Genomic DNA, 16,569 nt, shown 5'->3' with positions numbered 1-16,569 from the left:
GACAGCCAAGAAGTCATTGTTTGCCGGGCTTGTGAATCAACATTGGATATGTGCTCTGAAGAGTTGGCACATAGTCCCTCATGGTGCAGAACGGACCTGGGGCAGGGGGAAAACAGGGAAGTGCTGCAGGCTTGGGATGAGCTCTCCCTGATCCATCATGTTCCAGCACAGAACTTCCTAAAGGCCAAGAGTCCTAAATTTGAACCTAACCTACCACATAGTTAGGAAGGAATTCTTGTCAAAGTAAGTGGATAGAGCATATTTTATTTAACAGTGTGTCCAAGGCTTACACTTATGGCCTGTGGGCTTCCATGTGTTCTCTTGCCAAGGTGCCATAAATGTTAATGGCAAGCTTATCTTTGGGAAAATCTTCTACACTTCCCTGTGCAAAGAGGAAAGCCCCTCTACCCTAGGACATGGGTTACTAGTGAATGGTTTGAGTAAGAGAGTCAAGAGGGTATGGCAGCTTGCATCCACCCTAGCTCTAAGTCTAAACCACAAAGATGGATTCAGGCATACCTTAAGATAGGAGGACTTGAGAGTACAAATTCTTCCTGGTGCGGGGAGCTCCACTTTGGTCCAGTTCCATGGCATGTCAGCATATTCTCAGGGTTACAGAGGTGAACAGGTACATACGTGAGTTTTTTTCTGTCTCCCTTGGAAGCATTCCCTCACTAGTGGCATCCCAGTGACTTCTCCCTATGCATGAATTACCCATATCTCTTACCCGAAACCATTTGTCACCTGGGGTGGTGGTTCTCATACCTGGATGAAAATAGGAAGCAACAAGAATCTTTTAAACCCACATATATTCTAACCTCGTCTCCAAAGATTCTCTTTCAATAGGAAGTCTGGGACAGGGCCAGGAAATTGTTTTGTGGTTGTCATTATTTATGCTGTTGCTGGTGCTTGTGTGTGTGAGCATAAGTGTACATGGACATGCATGTGTCTGTTTATTAAGCTTACCAGGTGATTCTGACACAGCCTGGTCTGAGAATCTTGGATTTCAATTTTGTGTTTCTTCTTGTGTGTATATGCCTTGTTTTACCAGGTAAATATTAAGTTCTTTGGGGCAGAAGTTGTGTGTTACGTGTGTATGTCACCTGCTCAGCATCTGGCAGCATGCACTGTGTCTAGTACAGACTCTGCAAAAGTAGGTTGAGGTTGAAATGAAACCTGCATCTTCCAAGGCAAGAGCAGCCAAAATTGAGCTTTCCCACACCCACATGTTATTCCAATGTCACCTGTTGTCATTGTTACCCCTTCCATTCTGCACGCTCCAGTGCCACGGCGGCAAAAGACTTAAAACTCCGTTGACATGGGAGCCTTCCATGACTTGCAGCCTATTGGCAGCTCCAAGCCCAACCTCTCCAACAGCTTTTTGTTTTGTTTGCTCGTTGAGCTGAGTTTAAATCCAAATTCAACTGTGAATCATTAAAAGGGGGATTTTTCTTAAAACCAATGATTTGTCTTTGGACAACTGGCAGCCCCAGCCCCTGCTTGAGCCACATTAATTTCTGCAAGAGTTGTTAGGGACGGAGGAAAGCCAGCTGGGTCTGCCAGCTTTTAACTCCTGCTCAGGGGGCTTAAAGAGGTAGTCCTGAGGTTCCTGCAGCCATGTCCTTCTTTAAAATCAATTAAAAAGAGCAAAAAGTAAAAAACCCATTGTAAGAAAAAAATACCGTCTAGGCTATCTCACTTTTTGCGTGGGTAGCTTTGCATTCGCCTAGGCATTTGGGCGACAACGTCCCCACCTGAATCTGATCTAGGGGAACGACTTGAGACATTCACTCAGGTGAGAACCTTTTGTTAAGCAGAAAATTGGTCCCTTTGCCTCCCTGTTTTTTTATATATAAGTATGCTTTACTTTGTCTATTTTTTTCTTAAATGGTACTTATACATACACCTTATTGATGTTTTATTCATGTGGACAAACTGCTTCCATTATGTGAATGTACAATAGCTGGAAGTCAGTGGGAATCAAACAGCTAAAGCCCTATGCAATGCTTTAAAAATTGCAGGACCGATAATAACAACTTAGGAGACTGCCGGTGTTGAGATAGAGTTGGTCAAACTTTATACTTCAATGTACAATGTACATGTTCATCTTCAAACCCTCAGATAAGACTCATCACCATCTGTTTCCATTAATAGGATGAACCTATGATCTACTCAAGATGAAAGCATAAAGTCCTTGTTTTTTCCTGCCTATAACATCAGGAAAGGCAAGTAGAATTGACCAACTGTGCACCAGGAGTACCTGCTGTGCACAAGGCGCTGTTCTGGCCAGTGAGGGACATGAAGCTGGTGAGACAAGACTCTTACCCCGAAAGCACACCTTATGGAAGAGGTGCTCCTTTCATTCACCCTGTGAAATCTCAGCAGAGAAGATAAGGGACATAGGTCACAAAGGTAGAAAATCCGTAGCTGCAACATGGGCACTACATAATAACCCTACAAAAATCTTCCCAACTGTTTGGGAAAGAGGAGAAGCATGGAATGTTCACCCAAAAGTATAAGGCAAGGAGACATAGAAGATGAAAAACAGAACTGCTATTTGTAAGGAATGAAATAAGAGTTTTAAAGATCATGAGAGCAAATTAGATATGTTTACTCAGACTTGTATGCACATAGTTAGTTGACTGTCCATGCCAATAAATTAGCTTAAATAAATTACAACCCCCTGTTTGAAAAACTCTAATAGCTACTAGATCTGAAATCTCTGTTACACATCCAAAAACCCACCCTGGCCATACCCCTGACATACCAGCCCAGCCACCTGGCCTCAGGGCTCATGTCCCTGCCTTGCCCAGAATCCTGCTCAAGGCTCCTTCATAGCAGAGCCTCCCACTTGTAAGCCTTCACAGGTCCCATGTCTTGTATTCCTTCGTTCCCTCTAAATACAAGCAAACAAATACATGTTGATTGTGTTGGTTACCTTCATGCAGCCACATTGATTTTTCACTTGTTTCATTTTCTTTTTGTATGCTTATGTCTTTTTTATGTGCATCAAGGAGCTGTACATAAAGCATTGGGTTGTTAGATCTTCAAGAGAAGAAACGACATCTTCTGCTTCTTTTCTCTCTCTCCAACAGTACTAAATTTGGTTAGTTGGCTGAAGGAGAGATTAATTTAAGGTTAGAAAGCAAGCCTAGTCAGAGGATTAATTAAAGACGTGGAGAAGATGGGTGATTTAGTAACTGCTCTTCAGCACATGAAACCTGATGATGTGCAAAATAGTGACAACATCTTTTTTATTAATTTGTACAAGGAGTGAAGGGAGGGAAACAAAGATCTCAGGCCAAAAACAAAACAAAACAAAACAAAACACTTTAGAATTAAGCTTCTGCTACCTGATTTTAGCAAAAGTTGTGGGATTCCATCTTTGTTGCTGGGACGGCTAAAATTTTCAGTAGAGATCCCAGGAAGCTAAAAGTTAGAGCTGTGAAGGTATCCTTTGCTAGGCTGTGGTTGCTGGTGTCCAATATCTAAAGATCCTTGACAACCCCTGGCAAGATGCTCTCACCTGCCAGACCACTTCAACACCCACCAAGATGACTGCTTAAAGCGGGAGCAGCACATCCTGAGCTCTATCCAGAAATGAACGTGTATAGCACCGAAATGTGCACTCGCAAGTCAATGTGGGAGCCGCCATCATTCCTCTGGGTCCATGTTTTTGAATCCCGTTCTTTCTCTCTGATCCTCTGTTTGTGATTGGTCCATCCAACCTCACTTCCATTCTGGCAGCTGATTGCTGGCTACAGACCCCTCTACACACATAAGTAGTAGGTAGATCAATAAATGATTGATAGATAAAAAATAGAATATATACGATTCAATTACTCATCATTATAAAGTTTCTCTGACAACCTCCTGTCTCTAGCAGCTGTTACAATTTGGCATTCTGTTGGCTTCCTCAGATTCTTTCAAGATGCTTAGCCCTTCTACTTTAGTAGAAGATGACTCCCATCCTTGACCTTATGTGATCTGATGCTTAACTATACAAGGTTGCTTATGTTGACACCTTTCCAATTTCTTGAATTCCCCTTCAAGCAGTAAGATTCTTATAAAAAAGAGAACAACAAATGATTTCTCCTTAGGAAAAATATGTCTTTGAATAAAAAAACTTTCTGATTAAACAACTGGAGTTTCCAGAGATGGAAGTCTTTATTGTTGTTGTTTTCTTTTAGTTAAAAAAAAAAATTAGAAGGGGACAGGTTATCTGGTTAGATATTCAGATGGTAGGAAATGAGGCAAATAAAAGAAATCTACTATGAACTTTCCAGGCCCAGAAACCTTTAGTGGGAGCCCAGGTCCAAGCAATAATGTTTGATCTAAGGCCATCATTTCTAGTCCCTATTCTGACTTAGTATTTAACGGAAGCTTCTCTTCTGAAGTCTAACTGATATTACATTTTCCCCATTCTCTCATTCCGATCTACTTTTCTACCTTCTAAAAGAACCATGGTAATTGGATCACAGTTGTCCTCCTTACCCTTTCCTTTGCCCACCCCTCTTCCATTCCAGCTAAGTTATCTCCTCTCCATTCAATCACTGCACTCTGAACTTCATCATCACCAAGAATTCTATCCCCTTCAAGATCTGAAACTCTGACCTGCTTTCAATTCTTTCACTTCTTTCCTCCTGTAAGTGACTCTATTTGTAGCAACCTGGCTAGTGCTCATATTTTTCTAAAGAAACGTCTCGAAGATGAATGAATGTCCTCCTTCCCAATGGCTAGTGCTCATCCTACTAGACTTTAGCGTTGTCACTGCCAAACCACCTGTTTTTCTTGAAACTCCCTCCTCATTTAATTTCTCTCATCTGATAAGGATTCTCTTCTTTTCTGGCCTTTCCGTCTCAGATGTCAGTACTGATGGTCTTGACCTGCCTCCCTCCAGACTTCTTTCCACTGTCCCCTTCTCTTCTAACTTGCTGTGCCACTCCACAGTGATCTCAGATCTGCATCTCTCATATTCTATCTCAATGCCAGACAAGCATTTCCAACTCTTTACCTGAAAATCCAATCTGTCACAGTGCCTAGCACATAATCACTGCTTAATAAATATTTACTATATTCGATTTAGTATATATACTATATTCAATTTAATAAATATTTATTAAGCATTAATTATGTACTAGGCACTATGGCAGGAACAAAGGTGAAAAGATACAGCTTGGTGAGCTACAGAAGGAATGAGTGTCTGAGACCTTGGCACGCAAGAATGGAATCCCATGTACCAGAATTTGTCCTTAGAGTCCCTAAAAGAGCAAGTTCCCTTGGATGAATAAGGGAAAATAGACTAAAACTGTACCCCCAAATTCAGATTAGGTCTGGATAGAATCTTATACAAGAGTCCATCCCTGGAATGTATTCAGATGGTCTTAAGGCAATTACAAGCGATGCCACTAGAGGAAATTAAGATATACAGCAGGGGTGGCAAAATAGAGCCCACAGGCTAAATCCAACTTGCTGACTGTTTTTGTAAAGTCTTATTGGAACACAGCCACATACGTTCATTTACATATTGTCTATGACTGCTTTTATACTACAATGGCAAAGTAGTTGTACAGAAACCACATGGCTCACAAACTCCAAAGTATTTACTATCTGACTCTCTAAAAAACAAATCTTTACCAACCCCTGCTGTGCCATATGACAACCTCACCTTGCTTTATTATAAATATAAAGTGATAGGGCCGACCGGTGGCACAGGGGTTACGTTTGCACGTTCCGCTTCTCGGCGGCCTGGGGTTTGCTGGTTCGGATCCCAGGTGCAGACATGGCACCTCTTGGCAAGCCATGCTGTGGTAGGCGTCCCACATATAAAGTAGAGGAAGATGGGCATGGATGTTAGCTCAGGGCCAGTCTTCCTCAGCAAAAAAAGGAGGATCGGCAGCAGTTAGCTCAGAGCTACTCTTCGTATAAATAAATAAATAAATAAATAAATAAATTTAAAATGGGATGTTTCTTATAGGAACATATTTCTAGGCCCCTCTCAGACCGAAGAATTAGAATTTCTAGGGGAAGGAACTGGAAGTCAGGATTTTTAATAGGACTACAGGTTATCCTTGGGGTCAGGAAGTTTGGAAAACCTTGGAAGAGTTTTTAGAAGTTTAATCCTTAGAATTTTAGAGTTTTGGATTTACATCTCCACTTCACTACTTCTAATTCTATTACATTGAGTAAGGTACTTACCTCTCTGACCTCAGTTTTCTTATTATACGATGGGGTAACAAATATACCTTGCTCATAGAGTTGTTTGGGAGATTAAACGAGAAAATGCTTTATCAAAATGTGTGGTGCATGGTGCCAGGTTCAATAAGCATCAACATCATCGTTATCACCATCATTATTGTCTCCTCATCCTCTTTCTCATTTAATATCACCATGCGTATAATCTATCTGCTTAAGAAGTTTTTCATGTGATTCTACTTGAAAATGGTGGATTAGTTTACCTTCAGAAGTTCATGAATCTCAAGTTCTACCTTCTCCTTTTTGTTTAAAAATATTCAGCAAATAAATCTTTAAGTGATTTATAACATCTTTTATTTAAGGAGTACAAAGTACTTTACAAACAAGTGACTATGATGGTGGAGATGGAGAAGGGAAATTGACCTACCCCAAACCACACAGCAAATTCAGGAACAGAATATACAATGTCTAACTCCCAGCCCAATACCTGAACTCAAATACCAACACACCTTTCCAGATCAGTCTCATTATCATTTATTTATTACCCTCTTGAAGATAGGATACAACAAATCTATCAGCAAAAAACCTTTTACAGGCCCACAAAATGCTCACAAGCCTCTTCCACCTTTACCGGTGTTGGAATGTTGATGAGGTGAGGGAAGTGAACTTGCCAGAAGAACCCCAGAGTTACTTTGATTGTTTCACTCCCTTTCTCGGAACACTTCAGTGGGCCCCAGTTGATTCTCAATGAGATTTAAATTTCTCATCACGAGCTTTAAATTCCACCTCTCTCCTATATCTAACTGCCCTCATCCCTTACTTCATTCATTTACATCTCACCTTGTGGTATTCGTTCCAGCCAAGGAAATCTGCCACAGCCCAGCTGAAGAAATCCCAGGCAATCTGACCAGATCTTAGATTCCATTAAAAGAGGAAACAGCCCTGAACAAGAGGGATGATGGTCTTAACTATATTCTCTTCTGGTCAGACAACATTTGGGAAATTATGTTCTATTCTGGAAAGGATGTTCTCAGATGGGTTTAGAATAACAGGTGGCCATGAAGAGTCCCAATTTGCTAAGGGGATAAACATTTCCAAGAGTTTGCAACAGGATGGCTTCTTTCAGATACTTGAAGGATTATCATATTGAGAAAGGGTTAGACCAACTCTGAATGGCTCCAGAGATCCAAAATCAACACAGTGAATTTCCTGATGTTTCAGGAAAGCAGATTATTGCTCCATTCAGGGGAAAGCTTCATAATAAATCGAGCTGCCCAATGCTGAAATATACTGTTTGGGGAAGTATGTGATCTGGTTGTGATCAAGTTTGCAAAGGATGTTGTAGAGGCGATACATATTTTTGACATAAAGTGGAGTTGGGTGATTTTTAGAATAGAGCTAAGTGGTTAGGAGCACAGCCTTTTAATCCAGACTGGCTGGGCTTGAGTCCTCTGCCAGCCTTACACACAGCATGACTTAAACCTGTCTGTGCCTCAGGTCCTTCATGATAATAGTACCAATCTCATAGTGTTATAGTAAGGGATAAGAGAATGAAGGTGTGTAAAAAAGACTTAGAAGAGAAGCTGACATGTGGTAAGCATTACTATTTGCTTTTAGTATTTCATGATTTTTATCACCCAGGGACTATAGGAAAAACTGTTGTGTGTCCCTTATAGGCATCATCAAAGTTCCTACTTTTCTCTGCAGAACGCAGAACAATTACCCCAGGCAGTTAACTTTTCATATATGCATCACCTCCTTCTCAAGACAAGGGCCTGAAAAAGGACAATTGGGCAGCCAAGACAGGAGACTCCCAGAGCAGGCTTGGCTCCTAGAATATGCAAAGAGAGGGATGGGAGAATTCTCTACCCCTTTCTTCTCATGGTTTCCAGTCACGGGTGGTGTTTCAGGGAAGCAGCTTCTAGAAACACAGCAGTCACAAATCAGCCACACAGAAAGGAAACAGACCATAAGGGAAGACATCACATTAAGTTCTAAACTGCACCTAGCATGTGATGGCACTCAAAAACATTAATGCTGCTATAATGCAAATCAGTTGGGCCTGTGGCCCAGGGGCTGGAATAACTTAGACTGAACTCTAAAGAATTCAGACTATGGATAAAAAGGAATTTCAATAAAATTATTTAAGATTTTTCACTAACATGGCAGCCAGTCATGCATGTATAGTCCACGGAGTTACCTCTCATTGCTGAGTTCTCTTTGGAACGCACAAATCTGCTCATATCCTTCCCCTTCTTTAAAACTTTCTGGGGCTCCCCATTGCTTCCACGGCCAAGGCCAAATCTCCCACAGAGCTTTCCCAGTCCCTCCTAGTTTATCCCCATCCCACGTATTTAACTTTTTCTCACCCCCTGGGCTCTGTGAAGCCACAGGGGACTTCTACCATTTCTGGAAAAAACTACCATCTTTACATCCTCATCTCTCAGTCCCCTTTATCTGACTAACAAACCCCACCCATCCTAGAGACCCAGCCTTCCCTAAGGCAGAGGCTGTCACTCCTTCTTTTCACTCTGTAACACCTCTACTACTTAAGTATTATAGTATGATTATTTGTTTTCCGCATCTGTCTCATCCACTAGACTGAATTTCCTGAGAACAGGGATTTTGACTTACTTTTCTGCACATTCCCAGCATTTAGTACCATTTCTGATGCAGTAAGCTGTCAATATTTTTGTTGAATGAATAAAGGAAGGCAGAAAGGAATGAGTCAAACAGACCCAGGATCCTATTAGCATAGTCTATTGAGTCCTTGAATCAATTCAGAACCTGTAGGTTCTTTCCAGTTTCATTCAGTCTGAGTTGTGTCTGGCATCCCATGCATATTTTTACTGGTATTTTAATAAAAGAAACATACCTCACTCCCTTCAGTACAGAAATCCTCCCTCCAACCTTCCAGCAACCTTCCTACCTCTGTAAACAGCTTGGACTCTCCTCTCAAGCTCTGTAGAGCTGACATTGTTTTTGCCGGTGGGGTAATGGTTTCTGCCTCTTTTATTTATATTTATTTGTGTTCGTCCTGTCTCCTTCATTACACCTTAAGTCTATAACCTGTACGTGTTGACTTCTTTTGTAACTCACCCCAGTGTACGAGACATACATGGATGACTGACTGCCATATTAGTGAATAATGTTTGATAATTTTATTGAAATTCCTTTTTGCTCATGGTCTGATTTCTTTAGGGTTTAGCCTAATTTCTTTCAGCTCCTGGTCTGCAGGCCCATGTTGATTTGCGTTATGGCTGTATTAATGCTTTTGAATGCTATGCATGTGCTAGACGCTGTTTAGAACTCAATAAAATGTCTTGCCCTAGTGATTTGTTTTCTTTCAACTTGGCAGATTTGTGTGACCCCTGTGTTTCTAGGAGCTGAAATTGTCAAGACTCTTTTAATGCACCTCTTTGTTCGGGCAATCGCACGCCTGGTGGCTTTGAGAATAGCTGTCGTTTGGAGAATAGCATTTGTAGACACAACTGCTCCTGAAAAGAGAAACTCTATACATGGACTATTTCACTGGGAACAAGGCAGCAAAAAGAGCGACTATTGTTCTCTGTTAAAAGACATAAACGAAACCTAGTGTATTAATTTGATCCGGAACATGATGCAGCATTTCGCTCTAAATCTGGACGTGATTGTATCTATATTGCCCACGTCAGTGCAGTTCTGATCCCAATCTGTGCTTGTGATCGCCCCCCAAGGCACCCAGCATAGAAAAGATCTGGCCCCCGCTTCAATGAACCTCCAAGATGGCTTTGAGTAAACAGCGCTAGCCACAGCGTGAAACTCCTCAGGTCCTTGTTACACACTCCAGAGTGTCGTAAGCTCGGGCAATCTCGGCACTGTAAAAACTACAGACAGCTACGATCCAAAAGAAGCAGAGGCTTAGGATACTTCTTTGAAACTTGGATTCGTGCCACTACAGTTTAGCAAAAGTTGGAGACCAAGAGGGCACATTTGTCCCTCTCCTGCCAGTGAAATACGGCTCCTCAGTGCATTTCTTCACGGCTGTGTTCTAGTTAGTGAGGGATGGAGCAGCAGGCTTTTGCCACTTTGCTACGCTGAATCTTCTGGCTCAAGTGAATGTGCCAAATCTCTTGTCACATGACACATTAAAAAACTGAAATTCAGCTGCCTGTCTCTCTCTCTAGAACCTTTGTCTAATATACAAGTCTACAGTAGTCCATTGCAAACACTGAGTATGGACAAGGAAAAAATGCACGCCTCACTTAAAAACAGAACGAAGAACAGGTTAGAAGGAGCCTCAGGCTAACCCTATATACAGTTACCCTCCTTCTGAAAATATCCTGGTCGAGGTGGATCATGATGGATTCCAAGAAAACTCAAAAATTAAACATTTAAAAAATCAAATGTAAGCAGGGTCAAAGCATCAGGGAAAAGAATTCAAAGGAGAAAGAAATTTTAAAGACAGGTACATTTAGAAAAGGTAAATTCCAAAAACGAGATTTATGTCTCCCAAAAATTAATTCCAAAGGAAATAAGCAAAAGGAGGAAATTTATTGATCAAAAAGAAGCAATAGGGACCAGCCCAGTAGCATCGCGGACCTACACACCGTTCATCAAGCCATGCTGAGGCGGCACGCTGCATATAATATAGAGGAATATTGGCACAGATGTTAGCTGAGGGCCAATCTTCCTCACAAAAATAAATAAACAAATAAGGAATAACACTAGAAACTGGAAAACAAAATGTAAGTGAAGGAAGAGCCCAGATAAACCAGGAAATCTTCTAAGGGTAAAGATTCAGAAAAATCTTCAGATCTGTGCAAATTGGATAAGCAAAAATACCTCCCATCATTTTAATTTGCATTTATTTGATCACCAGAGAAATCAAATGTTTTCTCATGTATTTTCTAGACAATCTATTTCCCCTTTTGAAAATTGTTTATTAATGACTAATGCACACTTATCTATTGCTTTTCTTGTCAATTTGTCTGAGCTCTGTATACAGTAAAGACTGTTATATGTTTGGGAGATCTCCACTTAATGACATAATTATAAGCCATAGATATAGAGATAATAGATGCATATTTATCCATAAATGTATACGTAATGACTTCTGATACTGATCCATTTTTCATACTCATCAATATATTAGGAACAGATATTTTGGAAACTAAGATTCCAGATAGGTCAACCATGTGGTAGCAAATATTTAGCTATTGTCTAAGCGGCAGCAAGTTGGGGTAGTAGGCAGCATCTGGGAAATTAGTTAATGTCCTCAGTAAACTGAAAAATGGTAGAACACAACAAAATGGAGTTAGTTGGGGCAAGTGCAGTATTGGTAAAATCCACTGGCAACTTGGAGGACCTGGCAGTGACTCATAATGTTCAGACAGGGCAGAAGAATTCGAAAGCTATAGTGATGGACAGCCTTATCCTGAATTTTCATCGTCAGTTTTAAAGCAAACATTGAATACAGGATCCCTGTAATATCCTTGTTACAGTCAGCACTGAGTCACATTCTTAAATCCTATTTTATTCTCTGCATTCTCCATTTAAGCAGTGGTAACTGGATCCCTACTACGTGCCAGACTGTGCTAGACACTGGGTATCTACTGCTCCATAAGATAATCAAAGTCTCTGTCCTGACGGGGTTTACTATCTAGCAGGAGTGAGACAGACAAAGAAACAATAAATGAATGCTGCAAATTGCGATGTCACAGGGAACAGAGTACCATGATAAAAATAACACGACCATATACATATACATACACTTACATGCGTGTACACACACATATAATGACAAAAAAATGGAAAATAAGATTGTAAGGAGAGGTTAAGGAAGGAATATTCTTCTACCCGGGGGAGAAGTAAAAGAACTGAAAATGCTCCCTAAGGATTCGGAGGGTTATCCTTGTCCATTGACGATGCCCAGGGTAAAATGGACACAAATAACCGTATATTAAATTGATCAGATATGCATTTTAAAAAATAACTGGAAGGTTAAAATGCTTCTCCTCTGACAGTATTTTAAAAGAGAAGGTTCTCTGTATCTGAGATGAGCTTCCCAAATGTTCAGAGAAAAACAAATGGTTTTAAAATGTCTGCCAGCTCGAGGTCTAGTTTTCTCTGAGTTCCTTAGTTTTTCCTTCTTTCCCTCTGCTCTTTTGAACAATTATTACAAGCAGTTCCTTAACAGGAAAAAGTCTGTTTGAGCATCATATAGCGGGAGAGCCTCTATTCTGAACTCTCTGGGTCCCAAAATCTTGATTTCAATTTTAAGTTGCTTCCATTATATCCAGATATCCTGCTTTAACCATTTCTCGAAAGATTCTTTAACTTGGAACTCTGTCGAGACAACCAGTGATTAACTGAAAAGTAATGAAGCCACACTGTGGAATAAACAATGCTTGAAGCATATATATTTACCACCCAGTTATTATTCTTACGTATGTATATTATTAGATATGGCTGTGATGAATAAATACATAATTTAGGGACTTCCTTCCCCACCTTGGTATTAAAAGGTGACACACATTGACATTCCCATAAGGTACATTTGCGTGTATTGGCAGGGCACAGAAGGAGAAAAGGGACATACCTGTTAGTCCCATTTTAAAGATGAGAAAACTGAAGTTATAAGATTGTTTTGCTGAAGATCTGAGGTGATTGAAAATGAGGAAGAAATTTTAGATGTAATTCTCAAAGCTTGAGCCTCTAAACAAAGTAAATGAATGCCCATTTCCAGTTGGCATGGAGAGCCTCCGGGATTTCAGAGTTGCAAATTTTGCTTTAAAAATTCTAAAGCAAAAATCCTTTGAAAATATAGTCACAGCGCACTAATTAATGTGTTCCAGTGTCCCTCCGTTCAGTCACCCCGAGAGCCTCAGATTGTTAGAACCACTCAGCTTGGCTTGGCAGTCCCCACCCCTAAGAACGGGAGTCCTGGCGGTCTTTCTGACAAGCCAAGCCATAGACATGTGTCTGCTGACATGAAAAGGACCCTTCTATGAAATGTATTTAACACTTAGTGTTTTATTAAATGGTCTTGAACATTTTTCTCTATCCATCTCTTCCTTCCCAGTCACCTCCAATCTTTTTTTTTTAAATCAAGGCCACCTTCCAGAGCTGCTGCCCGTCCCATATTTTGTAATTTTAAATGAGTTCTCTGCTGTAATTTAAAAGATAACTCACTCCTATTTCCAACATTTAATGTATTTTCTTTTTTTTCCCTGAAAGCAATATACGTGTGTAATTAATAAACAATTTAGTATGTTGAGGAGCCTAGGAACTTGGCAAATGTTCTGGGGATATGAAATCTCAAGAAAAGCAGCACATTATAAGAAATAGTAAGTAATTACTTATGTAAGCTTTCTTTTAAATTCTAAGAACATTAACTACTAATTACCTACTAATTACCAGTACTTCAGCAGGTGTTTGCACTTAGCTGTAGGGTAAAGCCCCCGTGAAAAACAAACCCCTCACAGCCTCTCTCAAGATCAAAGCTGAATCCCGCTGGACCTCGAAGCGTGCCATAGTTTCGGCAAAACTGGTTATAGGCCAACTCGTCCACCACTTGGCTGCATAAGGTGAAAGAGTATATTCATGTATGTCAGTTTGTTTTTCTCTTTTTGCCCAAATGCAGTTGTAATCAACCAGTGAGAAGGACTGACTTGAATGGCAACATCAAGGTTTGCGAGGTTAAATTCAAAGTATGACGAGGAGATCTTCGTCGGAAATCCACCTGTCTCACGTCCACCAGCTGCAGCAGCCTCTGCATGTGATCGGCCTTGAGCATCCTCTAGTCACCTCCCCAAATTTCCTTTCCTGGAATTTGCAACAAACATGTGCTTATTTCACTGCTTTCCCTTCTCCTTATCCATGTATGAATACGATTTTTAAGATCCCTTCCAAATTACAAAGTGTGGGATTCTCTGATACTCCACTTCTCAAAATTTCAGAACTCCAGATGCGTGACATTCACAAAAGATCCAGGATTGCTCCACATTCAGCAGGTCCCCACCTGGAGAATGCTATTTCCCACAGCCACACACAGGGTCGATGTGTGTCTCACGAGAGTCAACAGCTTTTTCTTTGAGACACCTCAGTTATGCAAGCATCGCCTCTTGTCGATACTGAGAAGGGATGCAGAAACACAAAGGTCGTGTCTGATAGCACAATTCCACCTTAGATCTGTTATATGGCGGCCAACTCTGCCCCAGAACACATTCTAAAGCAGCCCACGTCTCTCACTTTAGTCCCTCTGTTAGTTTTCCTGTGCCTGCCATAATGAATCCCCACAACTTGGTGGCTTCAAACAACAGGAATTTATTCTCTCACAGTTCTGGAGACCACAACTATGAAATCAACAGCATCGGTGCGGCCACACTCCTTCCAGTGGCTCCAGAGCCTTCCTTGTCTCTCCCAACTTCCAAGCATTCCTCGGCTTATGTCAGCATCACTTCGATCTCTACCTCCACGGTCACGTTATCTCTTCCTCTTCTCCTTGACAAATCTCCCTTGCGAGTATCTTACAAGGATGCTTGTCATTAGATTTAGGGTCCATTCAGATAATCCAGGATGATCTTATCTCAAGATTATGTTAATTACATCTGCAAAGTTGCTTTTCTCAAATAAGATCATATTCACAGGCTCCAGGGAGTTGGATGTGGACAAATCTACTGGGGTGCCACCGTTAAACCCACTACAGTCCTCTAAATGGTCTCTCACTCATTAATTCATTTACTCAACAAATTATATTGAGTCCTGCAATATTTCAGACATTATTTTAGGTAGGGATGAATCCATGAGCAAGACAGACAAACTCTCTGCCCTCCCAGAGCTTCTGTGTTATAACCCTTCCCCCTCGTTTGTTTTGTCTATCCATTTCAGATATAGACATTTCCATAGAATCTGCAATGTACAATTGATATTCAAAGCACACACAACTCTTGGAAATCTAGGTAAATCATAGCATGTATGCAATTGGGGAAACAGGAGACACGCATGGAAAGTTTATTTTCAAGTTTTCAGGAGAACAAGAAGAGAGAAAAGCATAGATGTGCAAATTTTATAAATTCATTTTACAATGTAATTGAAATGCCAAAAGATTGAAGAATTCAATGCTGACGAAGAAACGGATATTAGTGCAATGAAGAACAGCTCTGTCTTTGTCAGCCGACCGTCTTTTATATGTCACAGGCTGTCACTTTCTATTGCGTTTCAACTGACTAATTACCTCAGTTTATTAAAACTGAATATGAATTCACATATTTTACTTTCTGAGTCTTCAAGAGCTCCTGCTATCAAGCTATTTGCCCGATGACATACCCCACAGTTCTGGATTTCTCAGGTAAGGAAATGAGTGGGCCAACTTGGCTGGGTGTGAACAGAACCAGACAGCCATAGTCACGGGGAGCGGTCTGCTGGCAGTTGCGTCTGACCGCATGCGTTAGGCGGAGGTGAGGCAACCAAGCCAAGTCCTGCAGCCGTTCGGGGAGAGTTGGGGGGTGGATTGGACTCATATGAGTGAAAACTATGCCTCTAATGGAGAGCTGCTTTCCGATCAGAGGTAATGACCAGAGGTAATCAGAGGAAGGGACCATAAATTAGTTATGTTGCCGTGTCTGAGAGCTACCTCAACTGCAAATTATACACTTACATTTTAAAAGTTTATTGGGTTTTGGTGGGGTGGAGGGATGGTTCTTGGTGCTGACGGTGTTTTTTGTGTGTGTTTTGGGGGCACTGGGGGTTGCTGTTTCCTCTTCCATCCGGAACCATACTGGAGTGCACTTACAGGTGTGATCGATGGGGTCAGGTCAGACGAGCTTAAAGTCAGCCTCAGATGAAAAAGCTAATTTCATCATTCCGCAACTGTATCTATGTGATTACAGGTTTTAAGAGAGCCAGCATCAGAAAAGCAGATTCTAGAAACGAGTAATTAGCACTTTGATCTCCAACACAGTTGCCGCCGCCGCTCGAATTTCATTTGGATTGTACCAAATAACATGCTGGAAAGAACAGAGGCGGCCACGTCTCACTTTTCAAAAGGAATGCCTAGACTTTTAAACTGCAGACCTTCCGACGATAGGGTCCTTTCTTAGCCAGACGGGTAACGTGGTATGTGGGTGATCAGAAATTCTCAGACGTTTTCATAAATTGCCAGAGGTAGTCAGTATTTGTGGAAAAAAACAAACAACAATACTGTGGGAAGTTCTGTCGATGTGGGGAGCCAGTGAAGAACAAAGCTCCCGGTCACAGAGGAAAATGCCACTTATCCTCAGCTCTAGTTACAAACGGGAGAACAGAGCCTCAGGAAGGCACGGGGCTTGTTTTTTCCTCAGCAGATTCCAATTGTTTGTTAAGAAAGGTAGTTATTGAATGCTGCTCGATGGT

The sequence above is a fragment of the Equus asinus genome, chromosome 7 (genome assembly GCF_041296235.1).
Source record: "Equus asinus isolate D_3611 breed Donkey chromosome 7, EquAss-T2T_v2, whole genome shotgun sequence".
Taxonomy (NCBI): Eukaryota; Metazoa; Chordata; class Mammalia; order Perissodactyla; family Equidae; genus Equus; species Equus asinus.
Note: the sequence above shows the minus strand (reverse complement) of the source record.